This window comes from Odocoileus virginianus, chromosome 6 (genome assembly GCF_023699985.2).
Source record: "Odocoileus virginianus isolate 20LAN1187 ecotype Illinois chromosome 6, Ovbor_1.2, whole genome shotgun sequence".
NCBI classification, from domain to species: Eukaryota; Metazoa; Chordata; class Mammalia; order Artiodactyla; family Cervidae; genus Odocoileus; species Odocoileus virginianus.
Window position 1 is genome coordinate 66,664,696 of NC_069679.1, and position 25,735 is coordinate 66,690,430.

At 48.0% G+C, this 25,735-nt stretch overlaps 1 long non-coding RNA gene across 2 annotated transcripts; it reads left to right on the forward strand.

The window, feature by feature from the left end:
* Nucleotides 1–16,926: 16,926 nt before the first annotated feature.
* On the forward strand, nt 16,927–24,084 carry LOC139035662 (uncharacterized). 2 transcript variants are annotated; one of them, XR_011488344.1, is made up of 3 exons: nt 16,927–17,098; nt 19,226–19,292; nt 23,339–24,084. It is a non-coding gene; the product is annotated as an uncharacterized lncRNA (long non-coding RNA). The 2 variants fall into 2 exon arrangements; XR_011488343.1 differs by lacking the exon at nt 23,339–24,084 and having other exon boundaries at nt 19,226–20,608.
* The last annotated feature ends 1,651 nt before the right edge of the window (nt 24,085–25,735 follow it).

A 25,735-nucleotide genomic window follows, 5' to 3' on the forward strand; every position in this document is an offset into this window, starting at 1 on the left:
ACATAATTAGACTGCTGAAAATAATTAACATTCCTTTTGACAAAGGAAGCAGAGGACCCATTACATTCATTAGGACAGCCTCAAACCAGCCTGAGGAAGGCCCAGAAGAGGACTCATCCCCTCCCAGGCCTGCACAAGACAGAGTCAGCATCCAGGATCCCAGACCAGGTGGCAAGTCTTGCCCTCGGCCAGGCTCCTGGGTGAGCGGAGAGAGATGGCAATGGATGCCTTCGTGTACGTATTACAGATAATAATAAGACTCATACAGCTCACTGAAGAAGATTTGAAGGAAATGTATCACTGTATCAAGATGGCAGACCAGGGGCAACTGTGTACCTCCCCCAAGGCCCTTGAAAGTGACACAAAAGACATTTTCTAAGAAGAATAAATCCATTACAGCAAAGAACAGGAGGGAATTCTATCCTTGAAGATGGAAGCAAATGAGAATAAACTGATAGAGAAACCACAACCCCCACAAATATAACCATGAAAAATAATAATAACTGACATTCATACAGCACATATATATGCTGTATGCATACATCTCATTGAACCCTCACAAAAATCCTTTGAGACAGAGACTACTATTTTCCTCACACAAATAAGACCCAGAGTTACATAGCTTTCCCAAGGTCATAGTGCTAGTAAGTGCCAGTGCTAGGATTTGAACCCCAGCAGTGTGGCTAAGGATTCTACATTTGGGGGAATGGCTCTGGGGACTCCAAGTTTGGAGCAAGCAGATTAGGGGTCCAGGAGAGGCCCTGAGTGGTTGGTCATGGGATCTGGAGCAGCCAGGCAAGCAGCCCCTGGCCCATGTCTCCACCCAGGTGTCCCTCCACCAGGGACATTAGGGCATTGAGGCAAAGGGACACCTAGACAGCTCCTGCATCCCCAGCAGGCCGCATCCTACCCTCCTGCCCCCAAACAGGGGTGGCTGGCTTGAGAGCATGTAATCGGGATTCATGCAGAGGTGACCAAAAAACCTCAAAATACAGAGAGAGAAACACAACCAAGACTCACCAAACATTTGACAAAAACCAAAACAGCCAAAGAAGCACCAAATTAGAGAACACAAGTTCTAGCTAGAAAACAAAATTAGTAAAGTCAACAGAATGAAACGTTTGTCAAAGTATGATTAATATCCTCTGAGGGACAAGAAGGGCTCCTGAATCCATGAACCCAAATGAGCCACTGCCAGAAGAATGTCAAAGATCTCAGAAATGAAGGAACCACACCATGGTTAACTAGTTATCTCTGGATGAAAGAACAGAGTGACTTCATTAAAATTTTTCTTTGTATAGCTCTATTTTTCTAAACGTCTTACACCACACATGTATCACTTGTAGAATCAGAAAAGTTTTTTTTTTTTTTAATGCCTGGTATGAGGTAGGTGTTCAGTAAGGGATAGATCCTGCCACCTACAGCAACCCTTGGCCCCATCCAGGCTGGTACATAACTCGCCATCCCCCAGTCACTTCATCCATACTCTCATCTCTGGGCCTTTGTGCACACCATTCCCCTTCTGGAGTGCCCTTATTTCTGTTTATCCAGATTTACCTGTCCTTCAATGCCCACTCAGAGATGACCCTTGTTAACGAAAGGTCCCTGCATCAATCTTACCTAAACCACTTTGATCCCTCTCCCCCCAAATTCCTAAGAGCCTCTAATTCTCCAGGGTCACAGGATAACTCTTGTTGAGTTGTCCTGTGGGGTCATAGTACTAAAGACTTACATGTCCTTTACCTTTCAGCGACCAAGTCTTGTCTCCCCAACTCAATGGTAGGCTTCTTAAAGGCATCGAAGGAATGAGCTTTCTTTTTATACCCTACCGTGCCCAAATAAAGCTGTGAAGCTTTCGCAAGAACATTCTTATTTGTCAGTTGAGTGAATGACGAATGAGCTTCTGTTTCTGTTGGGGGTAGGAAGAGGGAAATTATCATGGAGATGCGGTTACTCAACAGGGCTGGGTGGCACAGCCAGGCCCTCCCACGTGGGCGAGGCCCTTATAAATAGGTCACCTGGTCCCGGACAGCTCAACCTCCCATCCCTTGGGTGGGATCCAGAAATACCTGCAAACCCAGTGTGGATGATTGCTAAGTCTTGGGGCAAAATGTAGATGCGGAGTAAAACATGCATATGGTCTTGTCTCCCCACAGACTGCTTATTAGTAGTGAGGAAAAATTAGTAAACACACAGTGAAGAAATGGGACACCTTGGCCAAGTGATCAAACATAACATCACATAAAGTGACAGGACATTTGGTGCCTCTGGATGTAACATACTGAAAAAGACACAACATCACTCCTGTGTATGCTAGCCGGGAATGTCTAACTTGGAGTCTAAACATGACCGAACAGCAGACCACTCCAAAGGGAAGAACATTCCATTTTTTTTTTTTTTAAGGTGAAAAGGATGCTGTCTTCTTTGAACATGTCAATGTCATGAAAGACAAAGAAAAACTGAGGAACTGTTCTGGATGAAAAGAGACTAAAGAGACACAGCAAATGCCATGTTGGATCCTGACTGGGGGAAAATGCTGTAAAGGATGCTATTAAGTTAATCAACAAATCTGCAATAAAATCAGCAGATTAGATAAAGTGTCATATTAAAGTTCAACATACTGCAGAAATTATAAAACTGTATCCTTATTCTTAGGAATCCACACATGAAGTATCCAGAGAGAAAGGGCCACCATGTCGGTAACTGACTCTAAAAAGGTTCAGGAAAAAGAGAAAGAAGGAGAGAGAACATAAATGATAAAGCAAAACGCTAAAATATATTGAATCTGGATAAAGAGTATATGTGTATTCTGTGGGCTTCCCAGGTGGCACTAGTGGTAAAGAACCCAATCCCTGGGTGGGGAAGATCCCCTGGAGGAGGGCATGACAACCCACTCCAGTATTCTTGCCTGGAGAATCCCACGGACAGAGGAGCCTGGGGCCTACAGCAAACAGTCAGACACAACGGAAGTGACTTAGCATGCATGCGTGTTCTGTACTATTCTGACAACTTTTCTGAAGTTACTTCTGAAATAAGTCTGAAATTACTTCCAAGTAAAAAGTTAGATAAATGACGACAACAACAAAGGAACCCCTGCCACTAGATGGGGTGGGATGGAGTAGAGCAGACACGGAGGGTGGATCCAGGACGGACACTGGTCATCGGCTGTCTACCTGGGCCCCCAAATTCCAGCCCTGTCAATGGGTCCCTCATAGACACATTTCCTCTCCAGTGGGGCCTTCCCCTTCTCTTACTTCTCCACCTGTTTACTCCTCTCTCTCCCCAAGATCAGCAATCTTCCAGGAGACCACCCTATCAGAACCAGAGGACAAGATTATTTAGATTTATTCTTGGACGTAGTTAATGTTTGCTGGAGATATTTTGACAATTGTTTTGTCCACAAGCCCATACTAATGAGTCAGGGTATGTTTGTGAAACCACAGCCTCCTGGGTATTACCTGGTATTTCCTTCCCCTTACACTGCCCAGATTTGTGGTTAGTCCTATTCATACTGCCTGACTTTAGGTCTTTAGACCATGTTCATCCCTTCTGAGATTTCATGCAGGCACAGCCTCCCTCCCCCAAGTACCATGTCTGTCACAGCTGAGTGTGGCCACTTTGTTTTTTTCTTCTATTTTTTGGACATACCACATGGCAGTTCCCCTACCAGGGATCGAACCTGTGCCCCCTGCCATGGAAGCATGGTCTCTTAACCACTGGACCACCAGGGATGTCCCAGGGTGTGGCCACCTTAAATAACGCACCTCTTTAAATAAGGGGCAGGTGATGGAGTCTCTTTAAGCAGCCTCACTGCAGGAAAGGGAATCAAGCAAACCATCATGTTGTGCAACTTCATTTATTTATTAATTCATAAATCCTCATAAGCATCTTTTATGTACAGACTACTCAGTGCAAAGTGGGTTGAAGTATGAAAGCTGAAGCACAACAGTGGCGCTGATTGTCTTTAGAACATTGTAAATATACAATCTTGGAAATTGTACTGTAGCATCAAATACCAGAAGCCTAGTAATGATAATAACTTCTGACAGTGCCTTTTACTTAAATGAACCTACTTCAAGTTCATCTCATTATTCATGCACTCATTCACATGTTCCTTAAACAATTACTCAGTATCTATGTCATGCCACCAGGTACACACAAACACCCAAGAGGCAAAAACCACAGGCAAAGACATCTCAGGCCACAGGTGGCTGACATTCTAAGTGATCCTGGATTGTCCAAACCAGTCCACTAGACACACACTTAGGGCCACCAGCCACAGTAGGGCACCAGAGGAAAATATTTTAAAGAAGATCAAATGAGAGAGAATAAAAAAGAAGCTACTGTGGCTTTGGTATACAAATAAATTTTCTTGTTTCTGAAAACATTATTTTATATTATAATTCAGAATGAGGTTATTTTTAATTACTTAGGAAACCCTAAGCCCTTCCGTGCCGAGAGCCCCTAGAGACCTTAATCCAGCCAAACAATAAGTACAGGTTGCAATCCTAAATGTCAACAAGGGTCAGGCAGCCAACTCAAATTAGCAAAGACTCTAGAACTATTGAGAAAGCAGGACTGAAAGGACTCAGTGAGAGATTTATTGGAGGTGGGGCAGGGGGTGGGAAGGAAGGAGGTAAGAGAGAGAGAGGAGAACGGCACCCATACTTCTGACTGGGGCAATGGTAGGATCATTCACTGAGAGAAGAGGATGCAGGCAAAGGTGTGCATCAGAGGTGATCCACAGTGAACTGTGTTTGAGATGCTCTAATTTTGAGATGCCCACAGCATTCTAGGCTGGAGGCAGGTCTCAGCCCCCACTGGACGCAGTGGTAGAGAGGAGAAGCCTGCTGGGGAGAAGGTGCAATGGGTGACATCCAGGGCCCATAGAGGATGGAAGATGAAGCCTGTGGAAGGGCCAGGGAGGGAGCAGAGCACCCAGGAAGGGATCCTTCCGGGGAAATGGGGGCAGGAGAGTGTGAGGGGTCACAGTCAACTGCAGAGGCAAGCCAAACAGGGACTGAGGAGAGTTAGCAGCAAAGAGGTTCCTGGGGACCGCTGTGACTGAGACAGTATGGACAGGTGACTCATTTGAGAATTTTGCTTATGAAGGGAAGGAGAGAAAAAAAAGCTGCTGGAAAGTAGAGATGGGGGCAGGGGGAGGTGTCCTTTCTCCCTTCCTCCTTCCTTCTTCCCAGATTAAGAGAGACGTGTGTGTGTGTGTGTGTAAATCACTCAGTCATGTCTGACTCTTAACTCCATGGTCTGTAGCCTACCAAGCTCCTCTGTCCATGGAATTCTCTAAGCAAGAATACTGGAGTGGGTTGCCATGCCCTCCTCCAGGGGATCTTCCCCACCCGGGTATCTAACTTGGGTCCCTGCATTGCAGCCAGTTTCTTCATCATCTGAGCCACCAGGGAAGCCCTACGAGACATAAATATGTTGAAACGCCCAGGAGAAAACCACAGTGGGGGAGAGCTGTGGCTGGGACACACACTGTGGGGCACACATGGGTGCTCCGTGCTGACCTGAGATCCTGGAGGGAGCACAGTGAGCCACAGTCCCAAAGACCAAGGACAAGCGTGTCATTATATTAATAACCCCTTTTCAGAGAGGAGACCCAGGCGGCCAGAGTTAAGGTCATGCAAGTACTAAGGTGCCTTGACCCGAAATCAGATCTCCCAGTTCCTGGTCCTCCTGGCCGTTCTTCCAGACCAGTGGGTCTCAGTGGGGCCACTCCTGGAAATGGTGGGGGTGGGGACCTGTGTCAGCACCACAGTGGGTGGGGAGCGCTGCAGGTACTTATTAGTGGGGACCTGGAATGCCCGACGCCCTGCCATTCCCACAACAACCCACAAAAGAACCCTCCCACATAACTTAGAACATGCCACTGGGCATTCACAGAGAGGAAAAGCTCATTCGTAGTTATCAGCATCTAGAACCAAACTCCTTTCTGAAATAAACACAGGAGATTTTTGCACAGTTTTAACATATACTGAATTGACCAGGAATACCACTGGAGTGCAAACCAAGGGAATACGGTTTGCACCAAATATAAAATACTTTATATTTGGAACTTTACCAAGAGAGGTTCACCATCTGGGAAAACCACATCAACTTCAGGGGCGCCTCTCCTGGTATCTGAGTCACCCACACGACACACCTGTATCTTGTGGGTATTTGTGGCTGTTACATTCTTGGTGATTCTACGCACAGGTTCAAGTACGTGGCTCCTTCCTTCTGCTTTCTGTGTCGTTGTGCCCAAGCAATCCATATCAGAATATGTGGTATGGTATTATAATTAATTTTTCCCTAAGTTCTCTTTCAATTTAGGCATATTTATTTTTTAATTTATGTATACAGGTATGTCATATTATCTACAAATTTTAATTGGGGTAATCAGGAGGCATTACAAATAATTGTTCTAATAAAAAGGGACACCATCCTAGATTGTGCAATGCAAGGGAAACTGCAGTGCTGAGGAAAATGGAAGTGAGTAGAATCAGGGTGGCTTCGTGTGATCAAACCCAGACAGTAAGTTCAATGGTCTTTTATAGATATTGACATGAAGTTCCTGAATTATGGGTACACGGTGTGATCAAACCTTGGGGCTTAAGACAACTATACAATTGGGGGCCTTTGGGAAACTTCACAATTAATTTAAATTATACTGTACTGCAGCATTTTCCAGCACATAATAATAGGTAGAAGACCGCATGTCATCTGCAGGGCCCAGGGAAATGACAAATGGTTGAATGTCTGGAGGCAGAGGTGTGTTTAGAAGTCAAAGAAAGAGGTGCCAGGCTTGGTCTGGTGAATATCTTCCTAATGGATGAGAAGATGAGTAAACAGTATGTAAGAGGATGCTTAAGGATATTTATGGAAATGCTATATCACGAGGAATCGTGAACAGAAATAGGGATAGAGAAATGATCTCAGAGGACCTCCAATAGGTTAGAAAAGCAGGCCAGAAATACTTACGGCTCAGAATCTAAGAGGGGCTGGTTACTTAATGGTAGGGGAAAGGTGGCCTCAACTCCCATAGGCATGCCCATCACTGCCAAATAGATATGAAGCGTTCAAAAAAAGTGTCTGTCTGTATATACCTATGGCTGATTCATGTTGATGTATGGCAGAAACCAACACAATATTGTAAAGCAATCATCCTCCAATTAAAAATAAATAAAATTCTTTAAAAGTGTCCTTCAATCGAGAGGATTCATGTGTCCACCCCATCTGAGGTCACCTGGGGATGGGTAAAAAGGAAAGTCACAGCCTGCTGGCTTGGATACTAATGGAGGGCCTGGAAACAGGGCTGTCTGAACCTGGCTCTTCCACAAACCCTCACAACTCTATTACCTCTCCTCTCGATTCCCTCATTCAAAAGTGAAGAAAACACAACAAAACACTTTAGATTCCATCACTGTACATTTTTCTACTGTTCTTCCAGGAGCATTTGTGTATATATATATTTCAATTTTAAAATGTCAGGTTGAAGCAGCTATTGGGATTAACAAGAAGAGTGATTCTCAAATGAGTAACTGCATCCCTTCTCAGAAGGTGGTAGAGGAACTTGGCTCACATGGGCTCTGAAGAAACATCCAGGTGTAGGACTTGCATCCAGGAACCAGTTTATAAGTCTCTCTTCAGAGCTGACTCAGTCAAGGGCCAACAGCCTACCCCCCTCCCCTACCCTCAGGATTAGAGTGAAATGCAAGCACCCAGCAGGCACTCCCACCTGGAGGACACACCAGTTCATCATTGAGACAAACCAGGAAACCTTCTTGATTTTCTAGGGTGAGGCAAGATTGACGATGTACATAAGGCACAGAACTGAAGGAGGTGCCAAAAAATATCTTAGCAATCAAGATAAATGGCATTGTATGCAATACAATATTTAAAAAAACCAAATCGGTAAACCAAGACGTGGGCTGTCATACTGGAACTAGGGCCGAGATTAGGACAAGGTCACGGAGGCAAGGCCATGTGAGGGTCTGTGACGCTGGCCTTGTCCTGCATCCAAAGGACCCTCTCTACCCGTTACTGCCAATAGCACCTCTGGAGAAATACTGCCCAGAACCACAACTTCTGGTCCCAAACCCCTGACATTCAGAATTGTTTATATATTTTTTTAAGGTAATGTAGAGCGCATCCAGTAGATTACATAACCCCCACAACTGGGTCTGGGGGCAACATCCCAAACACATGAACATCTCTGCAGCCAAATTTATGAATATGCTCGCTCTGTGGATAAAAGAGACTACCACTGGCCTCATGTTCGTCCAGGTCAGGCTTTGCCATTACACAAGTCTAAGAAAGCTTTTTGGTTTTAGAATGTTTTAGATTTTGAAACCACAGATAAAGGAGTGTGGGCCTGAATAGCATTACATTAGGTCTCTTAAAGAAAAAAGGCAGCAGATTGGACCCAAAACTTCTGTTACCAACTTGTACAAAAAAGAAAACTCCAAAGGTCCTCAGCAGTGACCACCCCGAGGAAGGTGATTTCCAGAAATCACTCAAGCCCAAAGCAGACTTACAGCCTCTCCCACCAACCAACCAATCGACACTAAATGCCGTCTGCATGTAAAAGCTTGGGCAGAGTCCTGGGCTGTACTGAGACATCCAAGACACAGGTCCAGTCCTTGAGAGCTGAACAGTTAGAGGAGGCTGGTAGGCAACTACAAACCATTGTGTTTTGGAAATCAGAAGGAGCAAATCCACACCCACACTTTAGGAATGATGAAACCAAAGTTCATAGGGGGTGAAGGCTTTCACATATTAGCAACAGGAAGTGTCAGGGAGAGTTCATACTGGGGTGTGTTAACTGCCCTTCCCTACTCTCTGCATAAAGGCACATAATAACTGCCATTTTAGTGAGGAAATGGCAAGAGTTGTCAAAGATCCTAGCTGAAGTGGCTTTGGTCAAATACACCTTTGCAGCAAAGATGGGTCCTCTTAAAAGGACTGTAATGTAGGGAGGGAGCAAAGAGGTGAGGGGCCTCCTGGCAGGGAAATGATGAGGTATGGGATGGGTGATATGTGGCAGGTGAGCGGGCATGTGGATTAGGCTTTGGTGAAAGGCATAGACGAAGTTGTTGGGAAAGCAGGCAGAGGCGATGAATGGAGAGCTCAAATGTCAGGGTGAGGACTCTACAGTTAGGTCCTAAGGCAGCATTTCTCAATCATTTGAGTTCTGCCTTCATGACTTACAGCTTTCGACTACCCTTGTAGGAAGAGGCAGATACAGCAATTTAAGAGAGACCACTCTGGGACTTCCCTGGTGGTCCAGTGGTTAAGGGTTTGGTCCCTGATCCAGTAAGATATCAGATGACTTGGGGCAACTAAGCCTGTGTGCCATGACTACTGAGCCTGGCCCGGGAGCCACGACTACTGAGCCTGGCCCGGGAGCCATGACTACTGAAGCCTGTGTGCCCTAGAGCCTGTGATCTGCAACAAGAGAAGCCACTGCAATGAGAAGCCTGTGCACCACAACTAGAGGACAGCCCCTGCTCTCCGCACCTACAGAAAGGCCACGGAAAGCAACAAAGACACAGTGCAGCCAGGAAAAAAAAAAAGAGCCCACTCTGGGGTCACATTCTTTCCATCTGAATCTGGGCTCTGATGCCAACTGTGTGACCTTAGAGAAGCTCTCTTTGCCTCTGCTTACTCATTTGTAAATTAAAAAATAACACAATTACCTCCCTTGTAAGAGTTACATGAAAGAGTGTTTTCGGTTGTTCGGTGTTCGGTTGTTCGGTTGTTCATGTCTGACTCTTTGCGACCCCATGGACCGCAGCACGCTAGGCTTCTCTGACCTTCACCATCTCCCAGAAATTGCTCAAGCTCATGTCCATCCCCAAAACAGCACCTGGCATTTGTTATACGTTTTCAGTAAATGTTAGCTGTTGCTAACGTCTTGATTTAAGTTAAATTTGTAGTTATGTATGTATTGTAGCCTTATCCTAAGCAATAATATTCCCAAAATCCTGGGATCCTCCTGTCGTTATAATTCTTATGACACACAAAACAAGAGGTTCAATCAAAAGTCTTGAAAATCTTAACTAAAGCACTGAATACAACAGGTCTGATGCTCCCCAGCTGGTGCGAGGGCCTCCAACAGAACCATCCAGGAAATCTGATATCTGAGCCTGCAACTGAGAGGACAAGGTGGACTGGCATCTGACTGTACCTGAGACACACAAGGTGTGAGACGTGAGCTACCCATCTGCTGCGGGTGGAGCCGAGGCAGCCAGCTGAGCTGGGGGCATGGGGGTGGGCCCGCGTCCTCGGGTTCGCTGCAGGAGAGGACAGTGTGATTGCTTCCTGGGCAAATGTGGGCCACATGCAAGAGAGGCTGGCTCCAGATCAGAGCAGGTCTTGTCCAAGAGGGCCATTTGGCAGATGGAAAGACCTTAGTTGAAAGAGGCGAGAGGTGAATCGCTGGATTTTCAGGGGCTGAGGAAAGAACAGTGATCTAGAAGAGAGGATAATTTGCTCTTTTCAAGACAACTGGAAGTAACAGTCCCCACTCATGGAGGAAGAGTCTCTGAGAAACCCATGACCATGGCCACAAGAACAGACTCAGCATTAGGTACCTGGCAAGCCCAGGAAGCTGGGAGCTGGCCGACCACAGTGCTGGCCAAGCAAGCCCTTTCCTGTCCCTCTCAGCCCAGGGACAAAGGACTGGACGTATTCAGTACTGAATTGAGACAGTTTGTGACTTAAAGTGACCACAGGACCTTCTACTGCCTAAGAATGACCCGGGTCATTAGTTATGAGGCCTGATGGAGTTTTCCTGCTGGGGCAGGGAAACAACCAATCCCACTAAATAAAGGGACAGCGGGAGACAAAATCAAGTCGTATTATGAGTGAATCCCAATGATTTATGTTTCTTTACATTCATTAGAAACATAGCTATTAAAATAAAATGTTTGTCCCTGTACCAACTAAAATAATTTCTCAATATTCCCAGTGGTATGGTAACCACCATTCGAAATCACTGCAATAAGGCAATAAGGAACTCAGGAAGAAAGCAAGGCAGGCAGGGACAGAAAATATTGGTTTGGTGGATTCAGTGGCAACTCATTTGCTCCCCAACCTTGAATATGATGAAATTAAAAGATGTACCAATGGAAAGCAGAATCCTTGGATGAGTGGCTTGCTTAAAAGGAAATCGAGGCAGCCCAATTCCATGAACAGAAAAGCTATGACTCTCTGGATCCCCAGGCTGAGCTTATCATATGATCTTGTTCTTTTAGGAGGAACTAGGGTTGCAGCATTGGAAAAGACCCTGATGCAGGGAAAGACTGAGAGCAGGAGAAGAAGCGGGCAACAAAGGATGCAATGGTTGGATGGCATCACTGACTCAGTGGACATGAGTTTGAGCACACTCCAGGAGATGGTGAAGGACAGGGAAACCTGGCGTGCTGCAGTCCGTGGGATCACAGAGAGTTGGACATGACTGAGCGACTGAACAATAACAAGGGCTGCAGCGGGCGATACATCCTCACTGACTCTGAGTCACTAGGAAAACATCAGCCGGTCCCTACGTCCTGGGGCTTTGGGAGGATACTGGGCTGAACCAGAACCTGTATCTGCCAAATCCAAGCACAGACTGTAAAACATACACCAGTGCATGACTTCCCTGCTGCCTTCACTTGGGGACAGTAGGAGGATGGGGGGATGAAGATTAAGTTTTAAGACAAGATCATTGGGAGATGACAACAATAAGGGTGAACAGAAGCCACCTCTTGGCTCCCCATTTTAACAAGGAGAAGTGACCCAACCCAAGCCTCCTTCACAAGACTTGGTCCCTAACTTGCAATAGGGCTTCTTTCTCCTTCAACCTTACCTCTATTCTCTCAGCTGTGAGTTCCTCCTACTCCAGACCAGCTGAGTTATCGCCTGAGAAAGAACCAAATTATCCAGATTCTAACATGTCTGTGTGCACTTAGTTGCCCAGTCATGTCTGACTCTTTGCGACCCCATGGACTGTAGCCCGCCAGGTTCCTCTGTCCATGGGATTTCCCAGGCAAGCACACATTCCCTTCTTCAGGGGACCTTCCCGACCCAGGGATTGAACCCATGTCTCTTGCATTGGCAGGCAGATTCTTTACTGCTGAGCCACTAGGAAAGCCCCAGAAATCTACTAGATGACCCAAGCATTATTGCCGGGGGAGATGTTAGAGAATATCTCTCCCGACACTCCTATTTTACAGATAAGGAAACGAATTTGTCACACGCCCTGAGTCATTGAGTTGAGACAAGAACTGAAGTCCCATGACCTCAGCACAAGGCTCCATTATACACTGTCACATCAACTCTCAAAAGGGGGTCAGCCCCCCTGCTCCAGGCCACCACCTCAACCTCCATTCCTCTTCCAAAAGCATCTCAAAAATGGTAGAAAAGCCCCAGGGTTAACTTGCCTGAAACAAACAAGAAAAAAAGAGATGAGAACCATCTCAGCGAACTAGCTGGTCATCTTTGAATGGAGTAATCAGCGACCACAAACACTTTCTCAGAAGGACAGGATGGTCCAATGCTTGCTGTACCCTAGAGAGTATACCTGAGATAAGAGTCATAATCAGGGTCTCCACAGCTGGATTATGATGGGCAGGGGAAGGCCCAGAAACTAGGTTGAAAGATGAGGCCTGGAGTCCAGAATTTGCAAAAGACTTCCCTGGGGGTACAGTGGATGGGAATCCACCTGCCAATGCAGGGGACCCGGGTTCAATCCCTGGTCTGGGAACTAAGATTCCACATGCCATGGGCAACTGAGTTTGTGCACCACAACTACTCACCCCATGTGCCTAGAGCCTGCATGCCAGAACAAGAGAAGCCACCGCAATGAGAAGCCCATGCACCGCAACGAAGAGTAGACCCCACTCACTACAGCCAGAGAAAGCCCACACATAGCAACAAAGACCCAGCACAACCAAAAATTTAAGATTAAAAAAGAATCTGCAAAGATAAACTACTATGACTAGAAGAGGTAGGGTGATAGAAGAAAAATGCTGCCCCAATAGCTGGTTAAGCAAGAGAAAAATTTGGCATGCAAATGTAATCGGGTTTATGAGATACATTCTTATGCTAAGCAGAAAGTCTGTCCTCTTATAGTAACTCCCAGGTTTCCCCAGTGCAGGGTACTGACCTCTCTCTTCCCAAACATTCGAACACTCATCAGGATATTGTTTTTCAAAGGAGAATCTCAATTTCCATCTCCTTTTAACTAGCTGTGTTTAACCCACACCAGCTTTCCTACTTACACTTTAACTGCCACTGCCTCCACTTGACTTTCTCCCCGACATTTGTTCCACCATGCGATCCAAGGCTATAGAACACAGTGGACTCGGGCAGATCTCAGTTCAAATCTCAGTTTGGACTCTTTCTAACTGTGTGGCATGTGCAGTGATTTTATCCTTTATCAAGTGCTCAGCCCAGTGCCTGGCATAGAGTGAGTATTCAATAAACAGTGGCTGTCATTGTTATTATCGCTATGTTCACAGAAGCCAGCTGGAGCTCCACGGGTGGGATGAAATCTCAGAGGGCTGAAGTGGGCTGTCCAAGGTCACACAAGTGAGTCAGGGAGGGATCCCAGATTTCCTAATCCCAGAAGCCTTTGCCAACTGTCAGCTCCTACACAAACAGCATTATCGCCCAACAACCTCGAAATCTGGGTATCTGATTATATCCAGGTACTACAGCTGATGATTAAATAGGTACTCACCATGTGCTGGAAACTGGGTAGACTATATGAAAGCTCTGAGGCGTCTACAGATTAGCACAGGAAGGCCATCCCCTTGTTGTGACAGACAAAAACACAATCACAATACAAAAGTCTGGAGCCACTGCTTGTGTTGCCCAGTGGTGATGACATTTCTCATCCATACTTGTTTTCAGAAGGTAGATGAAAGGAAGACCAATGCCCTGGCTGCCCCATTCCTGGCTTTTAGAGAGGCTTTTTCAATTGAGAAAGAGAAGGGGAGTGGTCCTAGGGACTGAAGACTAAATGGGTCTGACCAAGGGCTGCTATGAAAAACAAGATGGGGGCTGGAAGTGGGCTAAAAATAGGTCCCACCATTGATTCAAAGAACTGCAGTTATTTTCTTCAAGGCGGGCTTCTTGTTGTACCAGGACCTGTCTCTCCACTGACTGTGCAAATGACAAGACCGGGGGGCCCCAGGAAGCACACTTTATCTCAAAGTATGAATCACCCCCTCAGAACTCAAGAAAAGAATCCTCTCTTTGTGGCCCTTACTCTCCTTCTTGGCAGGCATCCCTCACTCCTCAGGGCTGGTGTCAAGGCTTTAGGATAACCCAGGGTAAGTGTCCTTTCTGATGGAGACAGACCATTCCAGAAACTCACGAGACAGGAGTGCCTCTTAAAAACTGAAAGGAAACAATGAATGAACGAACCAGCTAGAAGGCCTTCATTATTCAAGTCCCATTGAGAAAGCAGTCCCAGCGCGCCCTGAATGCAGGGCTTCTGAAGTGGAAAGCAGTGGCAGAAAGAGCCCTCAGCGATGACGCCCCCTGATCTATTAGATCTCCCAATGGTAAGTTAGGATTTGACCATGCCATGCCTGATTTTTTTTTAACTGCCATGCATGTAGAGGGTGGAGCAGCAGAAAGGAGCAATCTGAGGACCCAAGTCCTGCCACGTAGACTGTCTGCCCTAATTCCAAGGATGCTGTCCCGTCTACAATACCAGCCACGTGGAGAGCCAAGAGCCCTGAAAGGATATCAAACTCCCCGCTAGGGAGCAAGCAGAATAAAAGGCAATGGGGAGCTGAATGTTCAGAAACAGGAACTGGCAATGACTTTGGTTACTCTTCAAGCTGCCAGACTTAATTGTGACCGACCCCAAAGGCAGAAACACCAACATCAGTAGGGGGTGGAAAGTTACCTTTCAGAACCATCCTCTGAGGAAACAGAGAGCCATTATTACTCATTCTGTGACTCTGACCCCACCAAACACCTAAAGGAACTGATGGATGTTAAAATGAACATTGGGGACAGACTTGGGGCAAAGGGGAGTGGGAATCCACAGCCTCAGGATGGTGTGAGCGAAGGGTAGGGAGCAGGCTCTCCCTTTTATCTGCGAATGGGATAGATTCCCTATCCAGCCTCAGTTCTGTCTGTGGATGTTAGCTGCAGGGGTGAAAACCCTTTCCATTCCCTTGAATCACAGCAGCATGGCACATGCCACAGTACAAAGTCTAAGACAAATGTTTATCTGAAATCAAACATGTGGGTACCTAAATTCTATCAGTGCATGTTTATCTCATAACAAAAAAGTGTAACCAGTGGATCTCTGGTACTGGATTCTAAACACTTTTAAATCCCAGGCAAGGAAAACTTCCCCAACACAGGCATTCACACATACCATGGCCAGCATGCTAACTCACAGTGTGACTCAGTTTCCCTCCACGGAAGCCATAGTCGAGAGTGCCACCTCCTAGCCCTTCCCCAGAAATCAGCTTGGACTTTACTTTTCAAATATAAAGCCTCTATGATTTCTGAGAGGTGGTGGTGGAAGAAGCAGAAGCTCTGGCCAGTCAGGCTGAGTTCCTTCTTTCTCAGAGCATCAGAGTCCCTCCGACATTCCCAGGTCTTGCCACAAACGAAGTTGAGAGTTTGCGAAGGCAGAAGTTGTCCACACCTTAAAAGGAATGTTCCTGGAATAATTACGTAAAAAAAACCAAACAAACCTAAACCACCTTGCCTGTAAACTGGGGATGGGGGAGGAGTGCAAAGGAAAGTAGACAAAAATTTGTAAACAGCCAGGGTTAGATTTCCCTTCCCTCAAGGACAGCCAGATCTGATACGGCTGCTGATAAGTCCAAGCAGCTTCACTTTACTGCCCTTATCCAGGTCTCAGTTTATAATATCAGTGTTCCCAAACATCATCAGAGACCCTTCTGAGAGCATGGAGGGGGATTGTCACTGACATCCAGGCTGGACAACATCTACCAGAAAAAAATCCTACTAGGAAGGAGCTCAAAAGGCTTCCGGAGAGCAGGGGCAGACAGCATAGCACTTGCTGCCCGCAAGTACCTTTCTGATGAAAAAACTACACTTTTGAAACCAACACTGAGCTTTCCCTATCACAAATGCTGTAATGTGGCCCTTTCCTGCTAAAGAAGACTTTTCCCTTTAGAAACAATGTGTGAATCTGATACAAGTGAAATAAACACAGTATAAGATTCCCTAGCTCATTAAACATCTTTCATTCAAGGCACTTAAGTCATTTTATAAATGTAAAAATTCATGCCTCATCACTTTAAAAGGGGGAGTCAGAGGGAGTATCATTTCCCCATCTTACGTTCAGTACATTTGAGAAACAGTCCATGGAAAAGCCCCTCTCTCCCCACTGTAAGTGGGGAGGTCAAACCTCTATATCATTATCCTCAGCTTGGAAAAGCTTGGGATAAACCCAAAGGAGAATTGAGCCATAGTCAACCTGCCTGTTGGGAGGGGAAAGAGCCCTAAAAGCGGGGTTGGTGGTGCTCTCCAGTCTCGCACCTGCATCTGACTTCAGCCACAGGTCCCAAGGCCATATAGAGCTATAGCTCAGGGGACTTCATTTTTCCTGATATCCTTTACTGCACCGTCCCTCCTGTACCTTTAAGTGGCCAAATTCAGCACGAAATCAGCTTGTTACTTCCCTCCATGGACTGGATAAATAAGTTGACCCAGCATCGACTATTTCCCCAGTTACTCAACTCTGTCCCCAAATACAAATCAAAGCTTTGGGGAGGAGGGCCAAGCCTTATCTCAGCCGACCCCTCCATGTGTCCGGCCAGGCCCACCCCTGGCCCAACCACTTAGAGCATTAGTAATTCATTTACAGAAGCAGACAGAAGAGTCACCCAGCCATCCTGGCCCCACTCCCCGCAACACCACCCCCAGTCCCACCCAGCGCATTCTGTCTCCACAAGCAAGCAGATGTAGCTCTGCCTTGCAACCAGTGGATAACCTGATTCTCAAAGGGCTGTCCTTTCTAAGAAGGCAATGGGCAGTCCTGCCACAGGATAGAAGCTGGGGGTCACATGCAAGAGGCTCAGAGCTGGAGGCACCTTCTCCTTGGAGACACAAGGTCGGGGACTGGGGACCTGGAAACTGGCTCATTTGCTTTCTATAGAAAAAGACACTTTATCCACCCACCCCCACCCCCCAATCCCCAGAGGGTGTTCCGCCCTCCCCTTGACCACTCTCCCTGCTTACAGCAAAGAGAAAACCCCAGGCCTCCCGACTCAAGTCGGAAGGCCAGAATAACAGCTCATTTGTTACTGGGTGCTGAGAAGGCAGCCTTGTGAGCTGAGCCCCCAAGGTTACACTGGCGCAGCTCCCCGGGGTCCTGTTCTTTTCCTTCTGGGAGGGCTCCCAGTGGCATCAGAACAACCTGCCACCCTCAGCAGGTTGTACCCGAGGCAACCAAACAAACACACCCCCGAGGAAACTGAGGAGAAAGAGGGAGACAGTCCAGGGAGGGAAGGAAGGGGGTCAGTTTCCGACTGGACATAGAAAGAGGGAAAGGAAGACACCTGGGGAAAAGGCCAACGTTACCCCTTGCGGTAATGGTCCCCATCCCAGCCCCGCCTCTCCCACAGAGGACCGGAGATCAGAGTGGGCAGATGGAGCTCTAGCAGCCAGGGGTCTGGGCTGGGCCCCAGGGCCCGGACCGGGGGAGGGGAGGACTAGGTGTGCAGTCCACCATCGCCTCGTTTTCCCATGCACCCTGGAGAGAGGGTTCATCGTGGCACGGTTTCCTCCCCTTCAGAAAAGTCCTCAAACTCAGGAGGGCCCGTGATTCAAGCCTCTCTAGCTTCCACCCAGACTGACGCCCCCTCCGCCCTCCCGAGGCTTCGGGGATGCTCTCCGCGCGGAGGAAGAGGGGGTGTCAACCTTGCGCTGCCGGAGATCCCCGGCTGGCCCCTTCCCCTCGCATCTCCCGGATGCCCCCTTTGTTTCTGGCGGTGAAAGTTGCCAAGGTGCACCCCTTCCCCAACACGCCCCCCTGTGCGCCCATCCCCCGCAGCGAATCCAAGCCCGGGCGCACCATCTAATCTGCGGCTAGCTCTCTATCCCGGGCACCGCAACGAAATCGAAAGCAAAGAGCAGGCGGGATCCGGCAGCGCCTCCAGCCTGGTCACCCGGTCGCAGGGTCTTCCCCATCACCGCACCATAGCCCGCGCCCCCCGCAACTCGGCGCTGCCCGCCCCGCGTGGCCACTTCTCCCGGCGGCGGAAAGGCCTGTCTGCGGGCATCGAGGGCACCTACCGGTGCGGGGCCGGGATCGCGAGCCGGGGCAGGGCAGGGCCGGCCGCCTGCCGGGCGCAGGTGCGGCCAGGAGCGCCGTCTCCCGGGCTCGCTCCCGCTCCTCCTCCCGCGCCGGGACTCGGGGCGCTCTCCTGCGCCGCCTGCTCCCCGCCCCCACGCCCGGCGCTCGGGCTCCCCCCGCGCCGAGTTGCCGCTGCCCGTGCCTCCCCCACGCCGCCGGCCCTCCAGCGCCGCGCCTAGTCCCGCATCGTGTGTAGGCGCCCGCCGCGGCGCGGGGGTCGGAGGGCTGCGGCCGCCGCTGCCCGGGCCGAGCGGAGCCCCCGGCGGCGGCGGCGGCGGCACTCACCCATAGTATGGATGCGGTGCAAACTGCACATGCTCGCGTCTGACAGGCGCTCTGCCTCCGGCCCCGCTTAACTCCTTGCTCTCCCGTTCACCGGCTCGCCCTCCGGGTTCGCGGCCCGGCCGACTCCCTAGCCCCTCCCCTGCCTCCGGGAGTCGGTTGCGCCCCGGGCGCCTGGAAATGCGCCCCCGGGTCCCGACCGCGGCGCACCGGGCCGCAGTGCAGAGCTCCTCCGCGCGCCCGGCCCCTGCCACCCCGCCTGCGTGTAAGGTGTCTGAAGGAGCCCCGAGGAGAGCACCCCTCAGCCCCCTGCTTGTAGGAGTTGTGGGGGTACAAATTCCACTGTGGGTATCCTGTGGGTACCAGTTCCCCGAGGGCCACGGTCCACATGGCACTGCAGACCCACTAGATGCCAGCACTGTGTCTTGTGCTGTCCATTCGTTGAAATAGGCCTGCAAGATCGGTTTTATTATCCCCATTTTCAAGATGGAAAAACTGAGGCCTGTGGCAGTTCAGGAATCTACCTAATGCAGAGCCTGAATTTCCAAGGTTGACAGTTTGGTTTATACCACAAAGATTAAGCAGACGTTCTTTCTTTAGGCAGTTGGGATCCTTCTATTGGAAGGTGGAAAATAATGGATGTAATCTAGAAAACCTGGAGATTCTGGTATGTGGATCAGTGGGAAATCCCTGACAGGAGGGCCAGAACTTGAGACAGGCCCCTCAGGTGGGTCCTAGGTCCTGCAGTAAGGCTGGGAGGGAGTAGGAAGGCAATGCACCTCCAATCCCTACGTCAAGCCAGGGTTTGGTACAGGAGCTACAGCCAAGAGGAAAAGACATCTTTACGATTTCTAGTGCCCACTAGGATATCTCTTTGTCAATTATCGGCCGGGAGGGGGCACCCTTTGCTAATTCTCACAGGGACCCTATGTGTGCCAAGGCCTGATCAGAAGTCTGATGGCTGCTTGCCTGCTAGCCCTCACCCCCTTTTTAATCACATGCCACAGTGACAGAGAGTTCTCAGAGGTTCAAGGCAGCACAGAGTCTTCTAAGGAAAGGAACCATCAGCCAGCCTCGCCCCACTCTGGATGAGAAGCTGAGCTGCTGTCCTAATCCGAAATTGTGGGTTTCTCAAGCCTGCAGCGGAAGTACACAGTCACGTGGTGCTTATGGCAAGAGCTGTTGGCTTCCCTGAGTTAGTTTTCTCTCTGAGATGCAGGTAGTAAGGCCTGGGTCATAAGTATATTGTGATGACCCAATAACGAAATGCATGTAGCGTCCTCAGTACAGGAGGCCTTCCATGACAGGAGAGTATTTTCTGCTGAGGGTAAAGCAGGGCTGGGGAGAAGGGATCAGGGCTACAGTGAAGCCGTGGGCTGTCCTAGGACCCTGTCAGAGAGGCAGGAGACAGGCCCCTCTCAGGAACACCTTGCAAGAAGATACTGCGGTCAATCTGGCAGCAAAGCCCACCTGCTGAAGACGGACCTCCTTGGCGCCCCCTTGCCTTGGAGTCCCGGCTCTGCTCTGGTTTTCTATCTCTGGCTGGTGGCTGATTCCACTCCCTTCTGGCTCACGGAGGCAGCATTGAGCAGAAGAAAGCATAACGGGCTGTTCAGGCAGAGGATCTGAATTGGGGGTGATTTATCCCGTAGGTAGAGTGCAAGGCTGAGCATCCCACAATATTTTTAGGGCCCATAAATTTTTTTTGAATTTCTTTTAAACTCAGAGGCAAAAAATAAACTTTGAGGTCAAAGAAAATGTTTTCCTATATAATTTTAGTTTAGAAGCCATAGTGTATGGAAGCCAAGGGACCAGTTACAGAAAATAAAAGAAGGAAGAGTTAGGAACTAAAGCCCAAGATTTGGCGTCCGTCAGTCTCTACTTTATCCAGCTCTCCACGGACTTCACTGCATCATCTGGGTCTTCCTCATTCCGAAATTAGGAATCATCTCTTCCTGACAAAAATATATACAATGCCTTACAGTTGACTTATCTCGTTTCTTGGGTTTATTATTAATCCCCATCTTATAAATGAGGAAGTCAAGGCTCAGAGAGATTATATGGCTTAGTCAAGGTTATGTTGCTAGTAAAAGCAGAATGCAATTCAAACACAAGTCTTCTGGCACTCTATCCAAGATCCTTTCCATCTGCACGCCAAGTAAGATCAGATATGCACAGGACAGAGCTGCCTGCTGCAGAAGTAGACCTAAAAATAACATCTGTAGCAGTGAGTGGGTCCCCTGGCTTTTCACCCAGAGAATGCTGAGACATACATTCATTGTTGTGAGAATGGGTAGAGAGGGTGACCCTGGGTGAAGGGAGGCATTGTATAATGGTTCTAGTAATTCAAATGGTGGAGGGCCATGGGACAAACCAAGCCCCACGGCACTAACACACACACCAGAGGATACCAGCCCCTTTTTTGACTTCTTGTCTTATCCGAGCAACCTGGCCCTGAGTTCAGACTCCACATCCTAGTCAGGCATCTTAAGGCAGTTTATTTAACCTTTCTGAACCTATTTCCTCATCTGCAAAATGGAAATGGCAATAAAACTCAACTCCATGGCTGTTGCAAGCATAAATAAAGATGATGAACACATACAGAGTTTGAAGTCCCTGCCATCACTGGCATTTAATGATCGTTCTTTTCACATCTCTCTTCTACCACCAGGTAGGGAAAAAGAGAGTCTTTCAAGTGTCTTTGTAGTCTCTAAAGTACCTTGAAAATGTTAGGTCCTTAACCATATTTTCTGAAAGACAAGAACTTTTCTGCCCTTCTGCAAAGCAAACCATCCATAAAGTGGTAGCTCTTGTCCACCATAAGACATTTTCTTGATGACTTTCAAGGGGAGCCAGAAAAACTTCTGCATACTTGTTAGAGAGGGTTGGTTTCCTGGGGGTTGCCCTCTGACCACAAGTCAGGAGACATGTTGCTCAAGAGGGTGATTTCAGTGAAGGGACTGGGCCAGCAGCCAGAGCAGGAAGGACTTGGGAGGGGACCGAGGCGTGGAAACTGGAGGCCAAGAGATAACCGTGTATGGTCTGTCACAGAATGCTGTGATAAGAAAAAGAGAAGTGAGGTAGGGTGGAGGAAGCGCTGAAGTCAAAGACTATCTTGAGTTTGGAATTATTTGGACCTGCTTAGCAGGAAAACGGGCTTCCCAGGTGGCATTAGTGATAAAGAACCTACCTGTCAATGCAGGAGACACAAGAGACACAGGTTGGGAAAATCCCTGGGTGGAGAAGATCCCCTGGAGGAAGGCCTGGCAACCCGCTCCACTGTTCTTGCCTGGAGAATCCCAAGGACAGAGGAGCCTGGAGGGCTACCGTTCATAGGGTCACACAGAGTCGGACACAGCTGAAGTGACTTAGCAGGCATGCACGACAGGAAAATAATCTGGGTGAGAGAGAACTGGAGAAACCCCCCAGGGAACCAGTCTTCCCTTACAAGCATACAGAAAGCTTCCTGTTCTCTTTGAACGTCATTATGAAAATTACTTTCGGTAGACAGGCGCTACTGCTTCACGGATGGTGTGTTTAGTAGAAGGGCAGAAAACTTCTTGTTTACCAGAAGATACGGGCATGGTCGAGGCAGTAAGAGAGGAAGACAAGATTTGCTGGAGTCTGAAAATGGGGTGGGAGGAGGAATCTGTTTGTAACAGCCTTTTTTTCAAATAGGAAGGAAAGAGGCTTAAATTTAGAGGCATAAAGAGCCTAACTGGAAGGAATATGAAGCTGGAACTTTTAGGATTCTTTGGTTGCAAGTAACAGAACCCAACTTTAGCTGTCTAAAAGGAATTTATTAGCAGGATACGATCAGATGGCTCATAGATTTGGAAGGAATGCTGGCAAAGCAGACTTGACGAGGCTAGGACCAGGACAGCCTTGGGAGCCCAGGGAATTGGGAGTAACTGAGGGCCTCCTGCGCTCTGCTGACAGAACAATGGGACTTCAATTATTTTTACCACTTTTATCGCTCAAGTGTAAGGGTTAAGTTGGTTAAGTTTACCTAAGTTGAGTCTTGTATCCACTGTTCGGCCAGAGAAAGGCCAGGAGGATACCCTGATGTAGGCTCCACCAACGCCCCACATCACAATTCAGAGGAAGACAGAGAAGTTGAAGTGTTGATACCCCAAGGGAGAGAAAGGCTGCTAGGCTAGGCGGCCCCGGAAAAGGGGATGTCCACGGTATATGGGGGAAGCGGCACAGGGAATCTGCACTTGACTCGGGGCCCCATTAAGTTCTCAGTTAGGAGAGAAGGTGAAGGGAGAAACAAAGAAGCCTTCAGAAAGTAGCAGGAAACTCTGAGAAAAGTACTGGGACAGGGAGGCCTAGATTGCCGACTAAAATCACTGCTCGCTCTAGGGTGGGTATCGAGCAGGAGACAGCACAAGATTTTTGGGACTTTGCACAGCTATGAGCTGTGCTCAGAAATGGATGAACTGTGATAGGAAAGCAGGTGCAATGCGTTATTAAGGATGTCCTTGAATGTTTGTTAAATGCTTCTGAGGGGTGGGAAAGTGGTTCCAGCGGGGGGCTGGGAGGCATCAGGCCCCAGGGAAATGGTCAAGTTGACTACAGGTTTATCAGAAGGTTTTCTATTTACATGTCCACGTGGGAGAGGGGTGTGTGGACTTGCACCAAGCTCTCAAAATAATGTACGTTCCTACTTTAGGGATCTTTAAAAATCATGTCCTCTTTTTTTTTTTTCAGTCATCAAAAAGAAAATGCAGTGGATAAGAACTATGCAGTATTCATGAACACCTAGAGCCTGAAAATGAGGAACTTACTATATTCTGTGATAACGTGAATTCATCCATAAAGCATTAAGACATTAATGTGTGGACACTAAGATAGCCCAGAAAATGAGTGCAGGTTCATGAAACCAGCAGTAAATTAAGGGGTGGGGGGAGGCCAATGCTCAAAGAAATCAAAGCGAGAATATGAACATACATGGGAACTACACAACTTCATAGTCGTTAAGTGCGAGTTTAACTGTGACGGTGGTAAACTGGAGGAGGGGGAAGGCTAGAGTTAATTATGAAACTTGGGAATCATGGGGAGAGCCGTCCCCATCCCCAGCTGCTCTCATTTCCGACTCAGCAGTCAGCCCAGGTGCTGGGCAAATTTGAAAGAATTTCTGCCCTGGAGATTAGAAACCAAACTCCAAGCTAGTCACCTCCCCTCCGTGCCTCCCTCTGCCAGGATACAAGGAGCTCAGTCGTCTGAGGAGGGACAAAGGAGTATTGTTAAAGCAAGCCTGGTTAAGAAAAGGCTTTGCTACTAAAAGCTTTTATGCTGCTATCTAAGCCCTTCTGCCTGGGGGGGACTCTGTGTGCCTGTCCCAACTTCACTAGATCAGTTCAAAGAGAAATTCCAGCCTGAAATTTTTGATTGCAGAAGGATAGCTTGGGACTTGGCAGCATTAATAGGTTAAGAATTTCTATCGCAACATCTCATCCAAGACCCAATTCCTTGTCCCACTAGGTCCTGAGATGGGTTAGAGTGGGATAGTCTTTTTTTTTTTTTTTTTTTTTTAAGATTTGAGTTAATGAAGTTGTCCTATAGGAGCTGACTGAGAGGCAGCCCAGCTTGGGGGTGAGAGTGGGGGTAGATGGGTGGGGGTGTTGGGACTATACTACCTAGGGTAGGATATAACCTGCATCATTTCTTTTTACCCTCTTTGTCCTGCCCCTTGTAGAACTCTGCCACCTTAGGAAAGGCTGCACAAGCCTGAGGGGCGGATGATCTCAGGGATTCCATCTTGTTTGAACATGAATTCAGGTGAGGTGTCCCAGTAGTCTCAGATGCTCACTAATTAATAAGTTTTATATCTAATCTCTTCTCTGGTACTGTGCTGTCATGAGGACTGGACTCCTGATTTGAAGAAAATTGTTACTTAGTTCAACAACTATTAACGTACACGGGCTGTGTTGAGGAGTAGGGTCATGGAGGTAAAAAGATTGAGACCTAAGTGTTTGGATATGGGGACACTACACAAGCGTCTCTAACGGAGACCCCATGCTCCTAGGGACTTAAAATTTCTCCCTCCCATGGAGCTCAGTTCAGTTCAGTTCAGTCACTCAGTCATGTCCGACTCTTTGTGACCCCATGAACTGCAGCACACCAGGCCTCCCTGTCCATCACCAACTCCCGGAGTCTACTTAAACTCATGTCCATTGAATTGGAGATGAAAGGCAGTGATTATTAGTGTTCTAATGTGGAAAAAAAAAATAAGATGGAGCTTATCCCTACCACACTTGATTTGTAAAGCAACTTTCAGGCACTGGCTCAATATTGACTAGTATTTGCAAATTTGTACATTTCTTTCTGTCAAAGACTCTTTGCCTTTCTTTCTTGCCCGTGACTTAGGTCAAAGTTTGCTTTTGTTTATGCCCTTCAGCAAGATACAGACTTGGGAGAGGGCATTGTCATCTTTACTGGGATTTTCCATACTTGTGAGCAGTAATGATGTCAGGTGTAGAGCTGTGACCTCCCTGGAGAATACAGCAGAGGGGTCTAGGGACAGGAAAGGACAAATAGTGAGGTTCCCCATGACTTAAAGAAAGACCACAGAGGACAAGAGTGCTTTGTTATGGACCACCGTGTGTGTTCTTAGCACTGTCGAAGAAGGGAAGTAGTTGCTCCAGGCCTCATCTTAACCTAGTAAGTGTCCTTATGGGCAGTTGTATGATGGGAGGTTAACACTACCCCATATCCTAGCATTTTTACTATTGAAATCCAAATTCATCTTGTAGGAAGACACTGGACCCAGTGAATCCCACCCTCTAGCTTAACTGAAAGGAGCTGAATGATGGCCGAAAACTCTAAGAATGTTGAAGGAAGGGTCATGAGTGTCTCTGGTGCTGCAGTCAAGGAGCGTGGGTGAGCGTAGGTGGGTGTGGAGGAATGAGAAGCGTAGAAGGAAGGAACAGGGGCTCTAGACTTTCTTCCTGAGATCATGCACCATGCTGCTCCCAGCCAGAGGCTCACAAAGTCCACCCTCTGGACCACACCCCACTAGCTTCACATTCCTTCTTCCCTCAAGTGGACACCATGGCTGAATGCATCATTTCCCTTGCAGGATGTAAAATGGGCTTGGGTTAGACC